At 41.4% G+C, this 13,651-nt stretch overlaps 1 protein-coding gene across 8 annotated transcripts in view; it reads right to left on the reverse strand.

Annotated features, from left to right (window-relative positions):
• The window catches only part of LOC144694436 (C-terminal-binding protein 2), a 312,875-nt gene that overhangs the window by 131,907 nt on the left and 167,317 nt on the right, over positions 1-13,651 (reverse strand). The window lies entirely within an intron of this gene.

Genomic DNA, 13,651 nt, shown 5'->3' on the forward strand with positions numbered 1-13,651 from the left:
CAGTCCAACTTTCGGCAGCAAGTTTAATTTGTATCTGCAGTGCATATCCAGCAATTCCTGACATTCATAGAGAGGTTGATGGCAAGCTGCCATTTTCATGAGGCTGATGAAATGGTGCATGTTGTCCAGAAATTTGAGGCGATTTGCAACTCAAAGGGGCAGAATTTTCTGTCTGCCGGGCGGGCAGTGCGGAGGCGGGTGCTGACCTGATCGGTGCCCCCAATCGGGCCCGTGTCGCCGCTTTATGTGGGCGGGCTAATTAAGGCCCTCCCAGCGTGACACGCACCCGGAAGCGCTGTGCGCTCCCTGTGCCGTTTGGGGGCGGGTTGTCTGAGTCGAGAGTGCGCTCTTTCACGCATGCACACAAAAGAACACAGAGGTGCCTCAGGGAGATAAGTTTTACGGTTAAACAGTTTAATAAAGCGGTGAAAACATTGTTATGACATGTCCCCTCATGTGAAACTGTCACATGAGCTGGGACATGTGCATTAATTTTAATTAAAACTTTCGCGAAAAGTTAAAATAATTCGTGAAACCTCATCCAACCCGTGGATTAAGTTCCATGAAAAATGCGAAGGCCGCCTGGGCTATTCGCCTGCCCACTAACTTGAAGGTTGGACGGGCAGCTCAGGTAATTGCTTAAGTGGCTTTTTAAATGGCCTTAATAGGCCTTTGACAGTTCGAAGGGCACAGAGCCGCGCGCCCACCGAACTGAAAATCTAAACGACGCGCGGTGATGTCGGGATGCACGCCCTATGTCACCCCATGTTATTTTACACCTCGGCGAGCGGGCCCCGGCCCCCGGCTCACCAAGCCAAAGATTCTGCCCAAGATGCACCTCTCCCTCATTGCAAATGTCTAAGTTTTTATTAACACACAAATAACAGCATGCACTGTGATCTCGCTGTTAATTTTCCAGCCAATTTTGGACCAATGCATTTGAAGTGGACACTAGTGCAGCAGGCAAAGGTGGCTGTAATTGTTTCGGTCATTTGTCGTGGGCTGCTTTTAGTTTCTTTGCTTCTGAATGGCTGAAGACAAACTGGGGTTCTTTTAAGTTCTGTCAAGAATTTTTCATTTTCACATGTAGAAGTATTCAGTTATAAAGTGAAGCAACAAGGTGTTAGGTAAAATTGAAAGAACATTTCATACTCGCAGGATGTGACCTTGTTGTAGAGATTTTCTTTTTGGCATTCGCTTCTATTATAAGCTTGGCTAATGTGTACATCAATAGTAAATGCAGAATACCTGCTGTGATTGTGTTATGATGAAACATTGTGACCAAGATAGCATTACAGTTGTGGTTTCTCTTGGGCCATTCTGGTATGCTTTCAGATCAGTAGATGTAACCGTAGGAACATTCAGGATAGGGTGAGTTGGTAGTATGTGCAACACAGGTTATTGCTGTCCTTCATTGAAGTGTGTACGAGTTCTGGTTTGGTGGTAAATCCAACTAGCTTATAAGTACTTGGTTATTTGGTGAATAAATCATAGCCAGTCATGACAGGATAAGTATCTTTTAAAGGGAAGTTCAGTAAACAACTGGGAAGTGGTAATGTACTGGTGGGTGAGGTATAGTCACCTTTATGAGTAGAGCGCTGATCACATCACACGACTGGCGGTAAGAATTTTAGTTTGAAAGCACATTGTGCATTTGCAACTTCAATGAATTTTAATGAGTGTTTCCATAGTGCAAGAAAACAGTTATGTTGTTATTTTGTCAATGTAATTTCAAACCACTGGCAATATGATCTTAAATGTTTGCTTATATTTCATCACACATTTCTTGTAAAGAGAAGCTATTTTTTGAGGCTGCCAAATATCTCACAAATATTAAAGATGTTTTAGCTCTGCTTACTTTGTAGGGAGAAACATTCACCATAGTACAAGACTTTCTATTTTATAACATTTGAATAGCACATTTTTTATATGTAGAGTTTATGCATCCTACATATCACAAGGAAAGTTGAGCAGGCTGAGGCTTTTTTCTTTGACAAAGAGACTTGATAAAGGTCATTAAAATAATGAAGGGGTTTGATAATTTTTCCATGTCCACTCTACGATGTATGAGCCCAGAACAAGGGAGCATAAATATAAAATACTGTCGATGCTGGAAACCGGAAATAAAAACAGAAAATGCTGAGAACATTCAGCCAGTCAGACAGCATCTGTGAAGAGAGAAATAGAGCTAATGTTTCAGACCTATGACCTTTCATCGCAGACCTGAAAAGCTAACTCTATTTCTCTCTCTGGGGATGCTGCCCGACCTGCTGAGTGTTTCCAGAGTTTTCACTTTTATAGCATAAATATAAAATAGCCATGAACAGATCAAATACAGAATTTTGGAGGGCTTTCTTCACACAAGTGAATGGTGAGTATGTGGAACTTGCGGCTACATGAAATGTTTGAAGCAGATATGTGGTACATTTATGGGAAAGGTGATAGAGGGATCCGGAAAAGAGGTATTTAAAGTGCGAGGAGGCTCATGTGGAATCTAAACATACAAACATATGAATTAGAAGCAGGAGTAGGCCAATTGGGCCCTCTAGCCTGCTCCACCATCTGAGAAGATCATGGCTGATCTGATTGTGGCCTCAACTCCACATTTGCCTAAACACTGACAAACACCTATTCCTATGCTGTAGATTCTATATAATTGGATGTAATCTGTTACAACTGCTGTGTATTGCTATTTTATCATAATTACAATATATTCAGAGGTACATAATCTCAAGTGGTCCAAGGAAAGTTCAGAAACATTTTTAGATATTTTCTTGAGCACTGTGAATCTTAATTTGGTTTTCTCATTGCTTGCGCCTAAACTATTTGCCATTACCTTGCAATCTGAGAACACAAGATTCATGTTTGTTTCATATTCACCTACTAGATCCATTTTCTGATCTCCGGATCTTATTTCACTTCATGCTTCATGTATTCTTTTTGGCACATCAGTCTGCTTTTTTTTATTATACTTGAGGTACTTTGGTCCCCATCTTATCTTTTTGTAGCTGCAGGTCTCTCCATCACAACAGCTTCTGTTGTGTAGTTCCCCTCATCAAATCTCAGCATGCCCATAAACCATAGGATACTTGTGAGTGCTTGAGGGGAAATATGTTCCGAGCTGTCTCTTTCAATAATAGTTTCTGTATTATTTCAACCGCAGCCATTTGTTTTGTTTCTTTATTCTGCTGCTTTGATAGCTTTGTTTTGTCGTCATGTGGTTTTATATATTTCTAATTTTCCTCAAGTGTCAATCTATATTTACGAGCGCAGATAGACCATTCAGACCCATCTTTTTCACTTGTTGACAGAATCTTGCAGGTGTTTTGTATATATTTGTTGTTATAACTGTTACTATATAATATTGGGACCATTATATATTTTGTCCCTTTGGCTGTGTTTTTCTGAGGTTTTGTTTTCACTCATTAGCTTCAGGTTTGCAGAAGTAGTTTTTGCACTTGCTTTCTTTTATTCATGTGGTTTTGTCTGTTCCTTTGCCTTTCAACCAGTTTTTCTCCTGCCAGTTTTCTCCACTGCATTCTTTCTTCTCCTGAAGCCATCGGTATCAGCTAACCATAATACCTTGTTGCAGTGTGCACTATCTACCTGTGTGTCAGGTATTGGGAGATTATTCAATTATGGGAGGTGGGGGGGTTGGTGTAAAATAGCCAAAGCTCAGCTTGTCTTTACCTGAAGCCCACAACGTGGACATCATGGGATGTGGGTGTCACTGGCATGGCACGCATTTATTACCCTTCCCTAATCCCCATTGACAACGTAGTGGTGAGATGCCTTTCTGAACCACGGCAGTCCATTTGGTGACGGTCCTCTCATGGTGTTGTAAGGTAGGGAGTTCCATGATTTTGACCCAGTGACAATGAAAGAACAGCAATATATTTCCAAGTCAGGATAGCATGTGACTTGGAGGTGGTGGTGTTCCCATGCACCCGCCTTTGTCATTCTAGGTGGTGGGTTTGGAAGGTGCAGCCAAAGAAGGCTTGGCAAGTTGTTACAGTACAACTTGTAGATAGTAAATACAGGGCTCCTAAACCTTTAGTAAAAAAAACAGCCATGACTTTTCCAAGAAACTTTCAGTGGGTCTCATAAGAAAGATCAGGACAAGTGGGACTCGGCTACATACATGCATCATTTTCGATATGATGTCTTCCGCCAAGTGCTTGTTCCTGCTCTGCCTTACCTTGTTTACTGTGCTCCAGTTCTGAAGGAAGTGCCCATTGAATCTTACGCCTCCACAACAGCAAAAAAAGCTGCAACTGACACCAACAAATACACCTCTCGTCCATGAGGCAAGCAAGAAAAAAGGGAACGGGGAATCTGGCGCGTACTACTCGGCTAATGACTGCTGTTATTCTGGCAGTCTCCAAAGCAGCCAATCAGCGATGGCAATGGATGAGATCAAAACCTGTACTGGATTCCGAACATGCAAAGCAAAACAAACAATTACAGAGAGAGAGAAGTGGACGTCGGAAAAATGTTGGAAAAAGGTTGGAATTCCGCCCAAGTCACAAAAGTCTCATCCCTGTCTATATGAAATTCCATGACTTTTCAGGTTTTTCATGACCAACGGGAACACTGTATATACGACAGCCACGTTGCACCAGGAGTGCATAGTGAATGTTTAACGTGGGCTACTTTGTCCTGGATGGCTGAGTATTGTTGAATTCTCGAGTGTTGCTGAAACAGCACTCTTCCTAGCAAGTGGAGAGCACTACATTACACTTCTAATTTGTGCTTTGTAGATAGTGAAAAGTTAGTTTGGAGAGTTAGAAGGTGAGCTACTTGCCACAGAATACCCAGCCTTCAACCTGCTCTTGTAGCCACAGTACTTATGTGGCTGGTCCACTTCAGTTCTGATCAATGTTGATCACCAGGATGTAGATGCTGGGGAATTAAGCAATGGCAATGCCATTAACTGTTAGGTAGAGGTAGTTTCACTCTGTTGTTGAAGTGGTAATGTCCGGCACTTGTGTGGTACAAATGTGTTTTTGTCACTTATTAGTCCAGCTGTCCAAGGATGTTGTCCAGGTCTTGCTGTGTGGGGGCATGGGCGGCTTCAGTATCTGAGGAGTTGTGAATGGTTCTGCAATCATCAGTGAACATCCCCACTTTTGACCTTATGATGGAGGGAAGATCAGCTGATGAAGCAGGTAAAGATAATTGGGCCTAGGATACTGCCCTGATGAAAACTCGCAACAATAACCTGGGGCTGAGATAATTGACCTCCAATAACTATAATAATCTTCATGTCTGCTAGGTATGACTCTAGCTAGTGGAGAGTTTTCCACATGATTCCCAATGACTTCAATTTTGTTAGGTTTCCTTTGGTCAAGTGCTGCCTTCATGTCAAGGGAAGTCACTATCACTTCACCTCTAGAAAACAGCTTTTTGTCCATGTTTGGACCAAGGCTGTTGAGAGGTCCAATGACAAATGGTATGGGTGGAACCCAAACTGAGCATTGGTGAACAGGTTATTGGTCAGTAAGTGCTGCTTTATAGCACTTACAACACCTTCCAGGTGTCAGCTGTGGCTCAGTTCATAGCACCCTCGCCTTTGAATCAGAGGGTTGTGGGTTCATGTCCCACTCCCGGAAACCAAGAACCGTGATTGTACTCGAAAAGAGTTGCAATCTGTGACTGTTGATAACTCGAAAGAGTATCATTGATGATTGATAGTAGATTGATGGGGCAATTGGCCGGATTGGATTTATCCGTCTTTTTATAGACAGGATATAACTGGGCAATTTTCTACTTTGCTGGGTAGATACCAGTGCCGTAGCTGTACTGGAGCACAAGTCTCATGCACTATCGCTATGTTGTTGTCAGGGTCCATAGCTCTTGCTTCATCCAGTGCGCTCAGCCTTTTCTTAATATCACGTAGAGTGAATCAAATGGGCTGAAAACTGGCATATGATGATGCTGAAGGCATTAGGAGGAAGCCACGGTGGAATGGCAATTCTGGCTGAAGATGGTTGAAAACATTTCAGAATTGCCCTTTGCACTCATGTGCCGGGCTCCGACAACTGAAACATGGCCATATATGGTGAGACAAAGGAACTGAGGGCTAGGCTCAAAAGGCATTTGGAAGGGATTGTTGGGTTGGAGACCAGGAGAGGCAAATCCGCAAAGGGATTTGAGCACAAAGATGAGAATTTAAAATTGAGGCCTTGAGTAATTGGGTAAAGTAGGTTAAGCGAGTACTGGGGTGATAGGGGAGTAGGACTTGATACAGGACTCAGTGGGGCTCAGTGTCAACCTTTGTTTGATTACATTCATGTGAAACATCTTGGGATGTTTTCCAATAATAAAGTCATCATATAAAAGAAAGTTGTTGAGAGCATAGATAATTAAACATTACCATCAAAACCTTCAGAACTACATCGGACTTGACACTTTGAGAATTGCTGACCTGGTTAGGATTTTAGTTCAGTGATAAAAGGCAGAACATTGGGATAACGAATATGTACTTAAGCAAGAAGCAAATGACCAGTGTCCCACAAGAATCTGTAATGGGGCCTCAACTATATTTATTAATGACTTAGTTAACACATTAGAGAGCCATATTTCTGTGTTTGTCAATGACACAAAGATTGGTGGCATGCTAAGTAGTGATGACAGGAGCATAAAACAACAAAGAGACAGTAATAGATTAAGTGAGTGGGCAAAACTGTGACAGATGGGTTTTAATGCGGGCTAAGTGTGAGGTCATTCATTTTGAAGCAAAACAAATATAGATCCACGTATTATTTAAAAGGTGAAATACTAGGAACAAAGGAGGTCTAAATAGACCTCCCCTCCAGTCCATTCACCGCCCTGACTTGGAACTATATTGCCATTCCTTCACTGTCACTGGGTCAAAATCCTGGAACTCCCTCCCTAACAGCACTGTGGGTGTACCCTACACCACATCGACCACAGCGGTTCAAAAAGGCAGCTCACCACCAGCTTCTCACGGGCAATGAGGGATGGACAATAAATGCTGGCCTAGTCAGTGACACTCCCACGAATAAATTCCAAAAAAGATTTAGGGGTCAAAACACAGGTCGCTAAAATGTAGTGGTCAGGTACAAAACAAATGATCAAAAAGGCAAATGGAATGTTAGCCTTTATATCTAGAAAGTCAGAATACAAAGGGGAGAAAGCTTTGCTACATCTGTGCAATGACTTGATTAGGTCACATCTTCATACTGCATAGAGTCTGGACAACGTAGAAAAGATATACCGGTCTTAGAAGGAGTGCAGCACAGATTCACCAGAATGTTACCAGGGCTCCAAGGGTTGGATTGTGACAAGAGATTACATAAACTAGTTTTGTATTCTGTATTCCCTGGAATATAGAAGGTAACTGGGTGATCAGATTGAGATTTTAGGATTTTGAATGGCATTGATCAGGTGGATGGTGAGAAATTTTGTCTGCTTCTGGAGGAAAGTCTAGGGCAAGGGGATATTGCTTTAAAATCAGAGCCAGGCCATTCAGGAGAGAAGTTAGGAAACACTGCTTCATGCGAAGAGTGGTATACTCTCCCACAAATAGCAGTCAATACTGGTTCAATTAATAACTTTAAATTTGAGATTGATAGATTTATGTTTAAATAAAGGGTATTAGGAGATATGGAGCCAAGGCAAATGAATGACATTAGGATTCACATCAGCCATGATCCCAATGAATGATGAAATAGGCTCAATGGCCTACTCCTGTTCCTACATTCCAATGTTATGACCAGAAACAAGATTTAAGTGATAATCTAGTATAATCTATTAAGTAATGTTTCTCCATTGACCTACTTTCCCTCCTTCTACTACAAAAAAACATGGATCTGCAATCCAGCATAATTTTCTCTGAAACATATTCAAGATAAACCATATTGCAATGGAATCACTGAAATGAAGAGTATCAAAGTTTAAGAGGGATCCAATTGAGGAATTTAAGATAATTAAAGGGTTTCATTTTTAAAATTCGTTCACGGGACATGGGCATCACACGCTAGGTCAGCATTTTTATTGCCTATCCCTAATTGTCCTTGAGAAGGTGGTGTAGTCCATGTGGTGTAGGTACACCCACAGTGCTCTTTGGGAGGGAGTTCCAGGATTTTGACCCAGCAACAGCGAAGGTGATATATTTCCAAGTCAAAGTGGTGTGTGATTTAGACGGGAACTTGGAGGTGGCGGTGTTCCCATGCATCTGCTGCCCTTGTCCTTCTAGGTGGTAGAGGTCATATATTTGGAAGGTGCTGTCGAAGGAACCTTGGTAGTTGCTGCAGAGCATCTTGTAGATGGTACGCACTGCCACCATTGTGCACCGGTGGCAGAGGGAGTGAATGTTGGAGGTGGTGGATGGGGTGCCGGTCAAGTGGGCTGTTTTGACCCGGATGGTTTCAAGTTTCCTGAGTGTTGTTGAAGCTGCACTCATCCAGGCAAATGGAGAGTATTCCATCACACTCCTGACTTGTGCTTTGCAGATGGTGGGTGGACTTTGGGGAGTCAGGAGGTGAGTTATGCACCTAAGGAGGGCAGTCAAAACTACAGCCTCTGGTGTGGGTGTACAGAACAAGGGCAATGACAAAATTAGGACAAGCCATTCAAGAATGTGTGAAGAAGTTCTTCCTGACATTAAAGGGTGGTGGAAATCTGAAACTCCCTCCCTCAAAAAGCTGTTGAGGCTAGTCAGTTGAATATTCTATCTAGAACATTCTATTCTATCTGATATTGAACATTTGTTAGATAAGGGTATGATAGGATATGAAGCAAAGCTGGGCATATGGAGCAGGGGTTCAGATCACCCATGGTCTACATGGCTAGTGGGACAGGCTCAAGGAACTGAATGGCCCCTTCCTTTTCCTATATTCCTTTTTGATGGCGCTTATAATTACTGCATTTTTCTGGAGGTTCTGATTAAGTTGTCTTTGACCAGGAAATTCTTGCTACTGACTGCTGTAATAAGACGACAATAATATAAAATGCACACCCACAAAGAGTCTATGTCAAGGGACAGGAAATGATTATATTATCAGATCAAAAATAAACAGATCGATGAGGGATGGCGGGGTGGGGGTTGGGGAGAGGAGGCAAAACTGGAAACTTGAAACAGCCAGGAAATGAGATGAAGAACTTGTCAACAAGCAGAGTCTTTATTCCAGTGCGAAATCTCTCTCGTATACCAGAACTACAAGATCAACATTATTTAGTTTTACAAATCATCAGGAAGCTGGAAGAAAACACCCTCAAAACAAAGGCTCGGCTTTCCTAGGAAACTTTTTATAGCTGATTATATTATGGAGTTCCATAAATCACATAATAAAAGTTTCAAATAATTTTTTAAAAAATCTTTGACTCTTTAAAGCCTCCACCCTTCAGATAAGCGGATTTGCTCCATCAACGGTAGAATGCGCAGCAGGTGATTTCCTAGCGTACACAAAGGGTTCTTGTGTTAACGGCCACTCCCAACCAGTTTGACTTATAAATTGATAGGAGCCCAAGGACAAATGATTCCAATGATACAACCTGCCAGGCACATAGCAGGCATCAATAAAACAATCTTAAGGACGATTCAGGCTCAATAAGCCTCTAAGCAAAAAAAGGAGATTTTGAGGCAAGAGAAGAGAGATTTTTGTCTTTGCAAGAAATATTGGGGTCAACTATAGCCTTAATTTCCTGGCAGAAACTTGGGTGACTTGCCTGCCAGCCAGGCTGCCCAATATGGTGGCCCCAGGGCATAATTTTTCCACTTACAGCCCACCAGCCAAATGGTAAAGAGACAGAGCCTCAAGGTTGACCGCCAGGCTATTGGGCAGGTAGTGGGTGGGATCTGCTGATAGGCTTCCTGAGGTTTTAACCGAGGAAAATCTAACCCACCTGGCTATTATTGATGATCAGTTAAATCACAGAGTCATCAACGGCAAGAGTCCCCTGAAAATTCTTCACAGTGTTGTTCAAAGATTGACAGCAATGGAATCATCAACACACTTCGTTCTAACATTGGAGGACAGCCAGCTGTCAGCGGTAATCACAACTCAGAAGTATAGAGGTTTTCACGTTTTACATAACAAATGTTTTAGTTTTTAAACACAAATTGGTTTTCTGACCTAAGATGAAATAATTGCTCAGAGTATATTCAGAGTGCAAGAAGCTGGCACTGCCTACCACACCATATTCGACAGGTGGGTCGGAAAGTTCTCTTATAAACATAAAACAACATATGGACACATTGTTTAAAAGCTTGCGTGCACTGCCAAACTGCTCTTAAAAAAATCTTGCTGGATTACCCTTCCATCTTTCAGAGATAGTTAACTCTGCTTAACTTCCACAGTCAATTTCAGAGTCCTTCTTCTCCACTCTTGGGCTTTTTCATTTAACTTATTTCCCTCCGTGGATCTAACAGTAGCAAGAAACCCATGAAAACTGAAGCCACAATTGTGCACCAGGGGGCTCAACTCCACAACCCAGAGATTAAAACCCAGATTTGCAACCTCGAGGCGGGAATTATAAGTCAGGCCATTTCCCAAACTCGTGTCCCGCCCCCTGCCCGGCAATGCCCGTCTACACTTTGCTCATCGTGGGGTGGCGGGCTGAGTCAGGGCTACCACCTCTGGAAGCAGTCCTGAGGAGGGAACAGAGGAAGACGGATGCCAAGGCTGGCAGACTGGAATGCCTCGGTTCACTGGGACATCTTCCCAATATTGCAAACGACAGGAAGATCCCCTAGCCTTCACCCCTCAACATCCCACAACCCTCACCCATATCTCCCCCCCATACTTTCTTCATTACCCTTCATATCTCCCATGCTCCCTCACAATCCCCCAAGCACCTCCATCATCACTCGCCCAGTATCCACTATGGGCAGAACTCATGAGCCCTATAATAACATTAGAAATACTCATGAAACTATCAAGGTAAACAAACATCTGCTCAAACTCCTCTTGAAAAATGACTTAAACCTAATAAGTGCTCATGAAGCTGTCAAGATAAACAGACATTCAAAAACCACTTCAATGACACATAATCCTTTTAACAGTTCATAAGCCTATCAAACAAAGCACACAGTCCCGTTCACAGCTGTATAAACAATTCCTACAGAGCTGACTCCATTAGTGGGGCTTGGAGCTCAGACAAGTATTCATAATAGGATTCTATCTCAAAGCTGCATAACCAAAGGATGGCTCAATGGCCTTCTGTTTAGCCTGTTTCAAAAGTTTCAATGTTTTCAGTTCTAGAGCCTTTGTTTATACAGCAATGAGAAGCTGACAGAGGCATGAAAATCTGGGCTTAAGGGTAACATGTACTACCAACTTAACTAGCCTGGCCAGATGCAGAGTTTCCTCCCTCAATCGCTTGGAAAGATGTTCTTAGCTCACCTGAAAATTTAATAATCTACCATTTTTGCTCCCCTGAGCCATGTAACAACACATACCTTCTAACAACTCAACCTGCTATGTCCACACTGTACATTGCAACAACTTAACCAAGTCTTTCTAATGGCTTATGCTTGTAGTGAAGGCCATCCAAACAGATTACAAGAACTGCAGATCTAAATATTTTGCTGGATATTCTGATCTATACTGTCCAATTAAATAGATGTTCACACAACTGCTGCCAGAGTAACTCCTACAAGGTGTACCAACTTCATGTCCACTCACCAAAAAACTGACAAACAACTGATCTCATTCTGAACCCTCCTTACTTCTTCAGTAATTCTTATTATGTTAAATGACATTGAAAATAGTTATTAATAACTACAGAAAAAGGTTAGGCAAACCTCTATTCCATTCAAAATGATTGATTTGAATTCATAATGCAGTGATGTATATTTGTAGCTTACTTATCAAATCAGAATAACAATTCTTTTTCATTACCAGAACACATTGCGAATAATTTATTGCTAGGAATTATTATGATGGGAGCAATCCAGTTGGTTCAGAAGCATTTTTCAGCCTTGAGATAAATTAGCATGGATGTATTCGCTAAATGTTTCCTGGCCAGCTTTGGTCCTTCTTTTCCATTAGATGCAATGCTATTTGGAGAGTCTTACTGACACTTGTATACACATTTCCAAGATTAAAACAGAACCATCATCAAGTTTTAGCCCTGTGAACTGGTAGTTGCAAAGATCTAAATTCTATGCTATATGGAGTCATAAGATGCAAGCAAATGTAGGTCAATCAGCCTGTGATATCAGAAGAGAATTTGTTTTTTTAGGTAATGCTTTTCCTGGATCAATAGAACCCTCTCTACATGTAATAGGCTATAAGTGTAGTGATAGGACTGCACACTGCCACTCCCAAAGGTCAGCAGTTCTATTAGTTCCAATACAGCTCAACATCCTTTTTTGGTCTTCAATCCCATACAAAGACATGGCAATCTAGCATTCAACTGGTATATTTCCTGCCTGCCATCCAATTCAGTCCTCAATGCGTAAGTGCCCTTTATGCTGTGGATTTGCTTGTTGATGAGAATTCTCCAGCTATGTTACCACAGTTAACCACTATCATTGTTATTAGTTTTATTTTTTTAAAAATCAGTGGAAATAGAGCTTTATAAGAGAATAAAATTGAAAGATCAATAAATATCTTTGGGTTACACCCTTGAAATCACTTCTGCCCTCTGAATGATGCAATTCCATTAAAAACAACTATCTATAATGATGAAAGTGATAGAAGTTTTAGGTTTGTGGCAAGTGTCAGTATCACCATCAACTGTCAGTTTACTTAATTCTTTCATATGAATATTATGAGGTAAGTATTGCAATTCTGTCACTTCATAATTATTGAGATGTAATCTGCATAATACAGTAACTTAAAAATTGCCTATTTGATAGCCGTGTAATTGCCATAAGGGTGTGGCTGGAAGTACACTCAGCTATGTTTAAGATCATCTTGGGAAGCACTAGTATGGAACTAACTGGAATAATTAGGGAAAATGAAGCTCAGAAATCTGCTATAGAATCACACAGAAATCACAGAAATATTATCTTGGTGTAATACATAAGCAGGTGCGATCCATAAAAGCAGCATCTGGCTTGTGCAGTACTATAAAGTGTTCACGTCTGTGTTTGATATAATTTCCTTATTTGAATTCCAATTCTCCGAATGTCGAATGGAGAAAACCGTTGGGAGAAAGCTTCAACCCTGGCAGAGTAACAACTTATCACCTCTTCAGTGTGTCATTGTCAACAACAGCTAGTGCTCTGCTACTTTTCAGACCTGCATAATGTCAGCTCTATCAGAGGTGATTGTTTTTCTGTTCATTTTCAATTGACAAAATAGCTAAAATAGGCTCTACCTATATTGTACCAGGGAGTCAAAGTCTTGCACTTCAATTAGCTCACCTAGAATCAATTTCCTGGAGTGATATGGGTAACTATGCCTTATTGCTTTTTTAACAGTTCAACCTGAAATAGTATAAATTTGGGAGTCCTGATTAACATCTGGTGAAGATGGCTTCCACACAAAACTGGAATCAATATGCTTACACAGGTTAGTTTTCTCTGTATGGTAGTTTTAGTTCGCTGGTTAATACTTTGAAGTCAAATTCCTATCTGTGCTATTTTACCACAGTTATTAACCGTGGATTAAGAAAGGCCAGACAGGAATTTAACATGAGTGCATTAACCAGTGCATAAAAATAGCTCAGAGGGAGA

The sequence above is a fragment of the Cetorhinus maximus genome, chromosome 20, assembly GCF_964194155.1.
Source record: "Cetorhinus maximus chromosome 20, sCetMax3.hap1.1, whole genome shotgun sequence".
Classification (NCBI taxonomy): Eukaryota; Metazoa; Chordata; class Chondrichthyes; order Lamniformes; family Cetorhinidae; genus Cetorhinus; species Cetorhinus maximus.